The sequence below is a fragment of the Heterocephalus glaber genome, unplaced genomic scaffold (genome assembly GCF_053883595.1).
Source record: "Heterocephalus glaber isolate CG9 unplaced genomic scaffold, H.glaber_assembly_v1.0 deba00001465, whole genome shotgun sequence".
Taxonomy (NCBI): domain Eukaryota; kingdom Metazoa; phylum Chordata; class Mammalia; order Rodentia; family Bathyergidae; genus Heterocephalus; species Heterocephalus glaber.
The window spans coordinates 5,593,601-5,602,945 of NW_028258312.1; the positions used below are offsets into that span (position 1 = coordinate 5,593,601).

General features: G+C 39.7%; 1 pseudogene across 1 annotated transcript; it reads right to left on the reverse strand.

The window, feature by feature from the left end:
* Window positions 1-269: 269 nt before the first annotated feature.
* On the reverse strand, window positions 270-9,036 carry LOC101697945 (ubiquitin carboxyl-terminal hydrolase CYLD pseudogene; annotated as a pseudogene). The gene has a single exon (XR_015438924.1). The product of XR_015438924.1 is annotated as a ubiquitin carboxyl-terminal hydrolase CYLD pseudogene (transcript).
* Between the last annotated feature and the right edge of the window lie 309 nt (window positions 9,037-9,345).

The window sequence follows — 9,345 nt, forward strand, 5'->3', positions numbered from 1 at the left end:
AATGCTCTCTGGGCACAGCAGCTGGGCAGGTTTCTAGTCTCCAACCCCTAAGTGCCCCAAACTCAGATAAATCTGAGCACTGTGCTTCTGCTACCTGCTCTCTAGAAGGAACTTTTCTACTTAGAACTGGGCTGAGGAAGGAGCAATTCATTCACAAAGGAACAAATAATAGGTCCTCACTACTCCATCCTAATCCTTGGTTTAGGTTTTAATAAACATTTTAATATATGTTTACAAAAGAGAATTAAGAACTACTCCAGAGTACCATGCACAGGATAAGATTATCTTTTATTAGAGTTCTTATATTACATATTCCCAAAAAGATATAAAATCTTCCAAGAAAAAATATCAAAACCTGTTGATTTCAAGGTGAGCAAAATAATCAAAATGAAAGTAAACATTTGCTTTTAGACAAAGGAATGTGAAAACATTTCAACGCAAGTACAACAAAGACATGGGAAGATAATTACAATGTTTTACAACATATTTTACAGTATTTTATTTTAATCAGTACTTGCAGAAAACAAGGATGCTAAGTTCTTGAACAACGCAGTAATAACTGCAAATTAAAATTTCAAAGCAGTGAGGGGGTGAGGGAGAAAAAGCAGTGAACTGCTTGGTCAACTGAACATCTGACAAGAAATGTGATAAAACCTAACCAAATATGCCACTGAGATCACAGTCGAAGGACATGGTTTTCTCGTGGACTGGAGACACTTAAATTATTCAGTCAGCTCTTGACCACAACCCAAAGCAAAAGCATCCTCTCTTCATTTCCCTGACGAAGTATTCTAAAAATAACCTTGAAAAGCAGAAACTTGCTGGTTAAAGAATTTCTGCTTCACCTATGAATATCTGGTGACAACACACACTGAATAAAATCTGGACTAACAGGGGACACGATTCATCTCAAACACCCAGAAGTGGCAAAACCACTGTTATTGCATCAGGTTTATTTCATTTGATCAGAATTTCCAGAGTGATTAAGCACATCCACTTAACCACAGAACACAGTAAACTCCCACAGGAAGATATACATTTAAGATGCAACAAAAATACTGACCTTACTCCTGGTATTTGCTTCTGGCAATCCTAACATCTGTAGATGTCTACAAAAAGGAAGTATTTTTTGTTGTTGTTCTTTTTCCTGGTTGTTTATTCCCCCCCAAAATGAGGAAAGAAACATGTTTATTGCATGAAATTACCCTCTTGTAATTTCTTTACCAACACTGGTATTGTTTCCTTAAATATTAAAGGCAAAGGATTTTATAAATTTAACATAACAGTATAATATTAGGAGCTGCATCTTGAGCAACACTCCAGATGATAATGAGACTACACGATGGAACAGAAATGGGCCTAACTTCTATGGATGTCAGAATGACAAGAGGTAAATGGAAGTTTAAAGTTAGTTATTACTAAATCTAATAACATGACTTTTCAAAACTGCATAGTCAAAGAAGCCTTTCTATGCTGAAAGTGAATATTAGGAATGCTGTTAATGTTGCAGTTATTTTAATATTAAGGAAACAATGATCCCAGATAAATTTTATTAGAAGTACTGTAATGGCACATGGGCTTGACACAACACTTTGAGGTTAGAACACACAAAAGTTTGGAATTGACTGAACAAACATTTAATAAGATACATTATGATGAGCTCCATGTAAGTAGATTTCAGAACAGGGTCTATTTTAAAGCATTCTCTCTCCAATATGGTTAACTACTGTGAAGCAGAAACAGTATCTGGGTTTTGCATGTTACAAAATCCTTGTTTCAAGTTGTGGTTTCCTTGGTAGCAGCATATTTTAATTAACAATATTTTTCTTCCTTGTTTTGTTTTCTGACATCTCGTACATTCAAATAGTCAAAATGTTTAGAGTAACACCACCATAAATTTAATGAAACAGATCAGAATGTGGCCAGCATTGTCAGGCAAAAATTACACAATTTATTTATTTATTTTTTGACACATTACTGTTTTTTAATATAATGATAATTGCATTACATCAAGATTTCATATATGGCAAAATATGGATAACGATCAAAAGTTTCCAAATGTATGTACTTGCTACATGTTAAGGTCAAAATGTAAGTTAAGGATTTGGTTTTTTTCTGTTTTTTTGTTTTGAATTTACATTAAATGGTTTTTTAAAGGCTGTAACATGAAAAAAGAAGAACACAACACAGATTACATTATGATGACCAACACAGTGTTCTACATGACAGAAATCAAAACAAAACAAACGTATACAGTAAATACACCAGTGCTGAACACAGTACTTGAAATTTAACCCAAGCTGCATATGCATAAAATGATCTGACTACAGGATTATGCAAAATAAATTTTTTTAGAACACCAGAATGTCATCCATTCGGACTACAAAGTGACTTATTCCCCTAAAGAGTATTTTGAGACAATTTCTGTATGACATGAAAAGAACTGACATAACACTTAAATAGTACAAAAATAATTGAAAACATATTTGTAATGCAGTTCTCTGTAAAATGTACAGTTAATCTTATTACTTAAAAAACTGAAAAGCAAAAGACCACCCTGAATAATGATGAAAACCTCAACAAAGAAAAATGCTCATCATCTGGATATCACTGGCAGAAAACTGATAAGATTTTGTTGAGGGGAACAAGGAAGGTATCTAATGAAGTCATTCATGTAGTTTGTTCAAAAATGTTCATGAAGTTGTAAATTTCTGCTTGTAACATCTTAAACACACTTTCTATTATTTAACTGGAGGACAAAAGAATATCCTGAAGAAAGTGTTTCTCAAAATGAGGTTCAAAAGTCCAAAAGAGTTCTAATGTGGGCTCAATAATAAACATGGCAAACAAACACCCTGGGTGATTATTCTACACTCTGAAATGCCCTACGGAAAAGAGCAACACTTAAAAGAAAAATCCTAAACATATATCTGACATGTTAGAATTCTCTATAAGTTTATGTTGTGAATAAATTCTACTTTTTGTTTTAAAACAAGTTCCAGGCATTAAGAGAACCGTACACGCCTTGGAAATGAACAGGAGAATGTCTATAAACATTTTCCTTTTATGTTTTCATTAGTTTCAAACTAAATTATATGAAAAAAAGACAATACATGAGTACAAGCTTTGGGGCATCTAAAAATGGTTAAAAGATAATTTCTTAGGGCCGGGGATTCAGCTCAGTGGCTTCACGGCCCGCTGCGGTGAAGCGCAAGGACCCAAGTTCGATCCCCGGTACCAAAAAAAAAAAAAAGATAATTTCTTAAATGTTTACAAATTTTAAATCATTCTGAATTTAAAACTAGATCATTAAGTAAAATTAGGATGCCATATATCATCCTTCTGTTTCAGTATCATTTTTATGCCAAGGATGTGAAAGGTAACCATCATCATCTAAATGTAAATAAGTTATAATGGTACAATCTTAGTTTAATTTAATTTTAATGATCTAGTTTCAAATTCAGAACAATTTAAAACTTATAAACATTTTTTTTTTTTTTGGTACCAGGGATCAAACTCGGGTCCTCACACTCGTGCAGCAGGCAGCAAAACCACTGAGCCAAATCCCTGGCCCTATAAACATTTAATAAATTATCTTTTAATCTTTTTCAGATGCCCCATTTCATGAGAACTATTACCTTTCCAAAGCTGGCAGTCACATACTGTATTTTCTTCATATACAAAAGATACAAGTATATGTGTCTTTAGTCACAATTGTTGGTATTTTTTGGATTTTCCTGAAGACTGCATAAACTCACCCCAAAAGGTGGTCAGTTTCAAAAGTGTAGTTGGAGAGAAACTAGCATAGGTAAGATATTTTACTGAAAAGAAAAACTGTTTTCTTGTATCATAAGTAAAAAGAAAAAATATTAGACATTTTGTCCCAACAACAAATGGAATGTATATACAAGTGTGTTTAACAAGTGATTGCCTCATTGTTATTTAAATCAGTTCATAAAAATCTAATCTATGAACAAAAAATTCCATATTCTCTACTAGAGACTATAAGAATCAAGTATTACATCTAAATATAGCTTCAAAACAATAAATTAAAATTCGCTTCCTGACATCTCTGAAATGGTTAATTCTATCTAGGCTGGTAACAAGTTTTTCCAAGCATTAAATGGGAACATAAGGAAAATGCATAGTTGAAAAATGGGGATCAGACCCCTTCTTCATACATCATAAGATGATTGATATACTCAAAACCTGCAAATTCATATCCGTCAAGCTCCCTCATGACATCATTATCATCTGGGGTCAGCTGGACAGGTTCATTAGTAAATTCAGGATCAAAGTTGTCCAAACCGAATCGCTCAGAGATATTTGAGGGGTTTTTTTTGGTTTTTTTTTTCCAGAAAGAAGTAACATTTATTTATATTTTCAGTGGACTAAAAGAGGGTTTAAACTGTCACAATTAAAATTTTATGCTTCCAAAAATATCATATAATCAATGCAGTTAACTTAAAGCTTCAGGTATTAATTAACTTCATTTAGACTTCTTAAAAAACCAACACAAACATAGTTTCTAGAGTGCAAAATGCTTATTAAATACTTCGGTAACACAAAAGCAATTAGTTTTGAAGTATAGGAATCCTTTTCTGAATTGCCACCACACAAAGATACCTATTGCCGGCAATGGGTGTGGAACAGAACTGCCAGCTCTGGGCAATTGCAACACTGAGATTTTGTGTTCAGTCTCTTTATCTCTCAGGATGACCCACTGCTTGTATAAGCTCATGGTCGGACTCTGGTACATGCACATATATGCACTGCAGAGAAGTCTGCGAGCACAGCCTTAGATTCTCCTGGAGTCCAAGGAGTGTAGGTCCTCAGGAGACATCTTCAGGTACTCGCCCACTTTCAGGCAGGGGGTCACCTGGGGAATGTTGAAGCCATTCTGACCACCATCCCGGTCAGCCATACAGTCAAAAAAGAGCCAGGCAGAATCGTCCTTCCCATACTTTACAAATGCAACGTAATGGCTCGTTTCTATGCAGATAACAGCAAACAAATCCATCTTCTGGCAGGGGATGCAGCCGTGTCTCCGGTCCCAGTCAGGCAAATCTTTGGGGGGTGACACTGGGTTATATTTGTGATTCAACCTCTTGGGATGAAGGTGGACTTGAGTGTTGCAGGCTTTACAAAACTGCTTAATTTTTCCAGCTGAGATGTCTGGATCATCATACCTCTTACTCATACATGGCGAGCCCTCCGCAGATCCGGCACTGCCTGGGAGTATCTTCAAGTAAATCTGTTATATTTAATTCCAAAGAAGGAAAAAATTTAAAAAATAATCTAAAGTCTTTTCCAAATCGAGGCATCTGAATAATCAGACATGATGGTGCTGCTGCAAATTTCAGGTTACTGTAGATAAACGACCATTCTAATAACTGCTGAATTGTAGGAACTCCAACTTTCTCGTTTTTTTCAGTAAAAATTTAATGGAAGTAACAATCTTGTACTTTTTGACCTGCTGATCTTATTTTTAACAATGGTTCTACCCTTAAAATGTGGTGAAATAGGATATTTAAGAATTCTTCAGGATCTTTTTCTTCACAGGTAAATCCTGATGCAGGTTCAACTTTTTCAAGTATTTTCCTCAGTTGCATAATTTTTGTGGCACATACATATCCATATATTCTCAGAGGATTAACAACTTCTGTCCTCAGTAGCTCTTGTGTTTCACTGTAATGCTCTACATCATTCTTTTCTTTGGGTCTAAGTAATACAGTGTCCAGAACAGAACTAAAAGCAAATAAGCAAAATAAGGTTGAATCTAAGTAACAAGAATTGCAATGACCCTGGATCCCTTTCTTCTTTCCAATCATTATCTCCAAACCTTCTTTTTCCATTTTTGCTGGAGTGTTTTCTTCTACCACTTCACTTAAATAGCCTCCAAATTCTAGGCAGTTGCAACGCTCAAACTGATTGGAGACAGGCTGCAGGAACGCAAACCTAGAGTCTGGCCTGCAGCTTTTCAGTTTCACGAACAGCGCCGTCTTCGGCACGCAGGTGAAATATCGAGTGCCCCTGAAGGTTCCATCTGTGCCGCCTGCGCATTCGTCCTCCAGTTCTAGTCCAGCTAGCACTTCATTGAGCCCCAGTGGCTGACCAACCCAGTGGATGACCCCATAAAAAAAGGAGGATTCTCTTTCACTTCAGCCAGTGAGCCCACTTCCAGGTCACGTGACCCATTTAAGGTACAAAATAATTCAGATCTATTTCTATTTCCAGGGTCGGAGGTAGATTCTGTAGCCTTTGGTTTATTATGGCTGGATGAACCTTTGTCCCCAACACCTCGTGACATAAAGGCAAGTTTGGGAGGCCTCCTTTCCTGTGTCATGCTATCTGGGATGATATCACTGATGTGCAAGAGAATTGTACTTTCAACACTTGCAAAACCACAAAGCTGTACTCCATCAAACTTTCCATCCCAGTTGCCAATGGCGTTATCCATGTCCACACCAACAAAATATCCTAAGCTCTCTATTCCTGGCAAAACATCACAGAATATAACTGTTCCAGATTCTATAGTTTTTCCAACCTTCAAAGAAACTCTGGAGTTTATTTCCAAAGGGAGGAGTTCAACCTGCATTGTGTCCACTGGGCCTGCATAATCTTCATCACACTGGAAAAGCTGTTTCCCTTGACATACCCCATCAGTGAAACCTTGACCACGACATTCTTCCTCCGATGCACGGGCCCCCGCGCAGCCGAACCTGCTACCTGAGATATTTGGTTTAAATGGAGGCACCACCTGCTTTTGTTCCATCATGTCCCAGTCCACATTTTGAAAGAATGGATGCTCCTGAATATCACCAAAGCCCCTGTGAGGATGACAACCCAGTCATTCTTTTGGGTATTTGTTTAGAAAACCCTTTTTCACTTTCACTGCTTGCATACAATTTGATTCTTTCTGTTGGACTAACAGTACTTTCTCATAACATCCTCTGCCAATCATGCAGAGCAAATCAAAGTCCTCAAGCCCTAAGCCAAATGAAGCTTTGCCACTTTCCCCGGTGTTCCCTGCCTCATTCTCTTCATCAACTTGTTCTAAAGCCTCATGAGTTGAAAGGTTATGTGGGATCACTGTGTGTGCAGGGTCTGAAGCCATGGATGATGAGTCGACTGGCATCGTGGGCTCTGATGGTAAAGAACACTGCCCACATTCAACTGTGACAAGTTTGTGGCACTTCTTGTGAACTGGGAGTTTACAGTCAGTGCACTTATACATCTGGTGGCCAAGTCCCCCTACACAGTCTGTGCAGACAGCACAGTGAGCTCACCTGCTGAAGTGTTTGGCCTGAAAAGTGTGGCCATTCACATAATACAGCTTTCTCCAGCAGCCTGAAGCTCTGTGGTGGATGGATTTCTCTTCTCCTGGACAAGGCACTTTAGGATGTTCTGGTATACAAGGTGATGAATGAATTAAGAGCTCAGAATCTTTCTTTAGCTTAGAAACCCTAATGACCTCTTCTAACTCCAACTGAGGTGACACAGTGTCTGGGTCTCCTCCCTTCTCTACCCAGTGTGTGGTGAAAAGATGTTTATTGTCCAAACACCACACAACTTGATCTTTATCACACAGGCCCTCAAAGGGGATGGAATTCTCAAGTGATCTTGTCAGGATGTCCCTTCCCAAAATCAGGGCTGATCGGGTAGAGGTGTGGGTGGTGGAGGTGCCTGGGAAGAAGGGACCATAGATGAGTTGGCTGCCGAGGGAAACAGGCAGGCAGAGCTCAAGAGAACGAGAGTGGCCTGTCTGCAGGGATCACACTGGCCGGAATCCTGCAAGGCTCCTTGTGAAGTTGTTTCCAATAGTGGCAGCCAGGCCTAGATGGATGTACACCAGGCTTCTCAGTGTCTCTCGGCTGGTGGCTGTGACTTCGGTCTCCCCCTCTGGACTGTGACTCTCTAGGTTTTCTGTGCCCGGCTCTGGGGAGGCCTTCCCAGAGCTACTGGGTGTTTCTGGGCCTGGTGATACTTGCCCCATGCTCTTCCCAGTTTCTGTGCCATTGGTATTTGGGCTTAGGGAGCCTTCACTGGGGTAACTTGATTGTGTTAGGTCACTGGTGGTCACTCCCAGGGAGACCATCCCTGGGGTGTCTGTGACAGTCCTGTGGCTGCTGCAGTGTGGCCTGTGGTGTCTGGGTGGAGTCAGCCATCTTAATCTTTCACAGATACTGTCTCTACCTGGGGTCTTGAGGCTGCGGCCTTTCGAAGTGGAGAAGCAGCTCAGCATGTTCGCTGTTGACCGTCTCTGGCCAAGTGAGCTTGGGAGACGGCAGTTACACGATTGTGACACCCGTTAGCAAGAGTTCCAAGTTCTGTTTGGAGATGTTGCCAAGGAAGTGACCTCATGTCTTGGGGTTCCATAACCTGAGTCTCCATGTAATAGAAAAGCCTATAGCCCTGTAGGTATAGAGACCCCCTAGGCAGAGAGAGATGAGCCCCTCCCCAAAGGACTTCAGATAGCTGGCAGAACAGGCTTAACCACCCATAAAAAGCTGACAGTCTGCTGAGGATACACTTCCTCTTCATGCTGTACCCTGCAAAGCTTGGTTTGCTAAGATCAAAAGGAAAAAGAACCTTGGCCCTAAGATGTAAAGGGCCATGAAAAGACCCTTCCTTCTTGTCCCTAGTAATGAGCTAAGTTAATCATTAACCAATCAAGTAGGGGCTCCCTCAGCCCAGAGGCAGGATAGGCCCCAACTACTACAAAACCAGCATCTTGAGCCCCCCTGCAACGGTGGCTCTGTTTCAGGCACCCCTGCCTGTCTCTCTGTGAGAAGGCAGCTGTACTCTTGCATGCTTGGCTCAATAAAAGTACAACTTTGCTTCTATGCTTTCGGTCTCTATCTGATTCTTCCACAACCTTCTGCGTCATCAGGAGAGTCAGGCCCAGGACTGTGGGGACTTCTGCACCTGTCTCCACCCGTGACAGCCATTTTTTTTTTCATACTAAATAAATCAGTGGCCACTTATTTTATTTTTATCTAAGTATCTATGAATATTTTTTTCTATTTCTCATCTATCTGTTAGTTTTTCACTTTTGCATTACTGGTGCTTGTACTCTGCATCTCCTCAGTGAACTCTATGCTCAGACATTTTACTCCAGATACCCACTAAGGGTCTCACTAACTTAGCAAATTGGTCGGCCTGGACTCCACCATGTGACCTTCTTACCTCAGCTGTCCAGCTTGCTGGGACTGCAGTCACACACCATCCTGCCTGATTCAGTGTGCAACTACAGTGGTCTGGGGTGCCTTTATTGGAGAGATTTTCTTCACTTTTCCAATGGGCTTCCATTTTCATCAAGGAGCCTGAGAGAGGCCCTCTTTC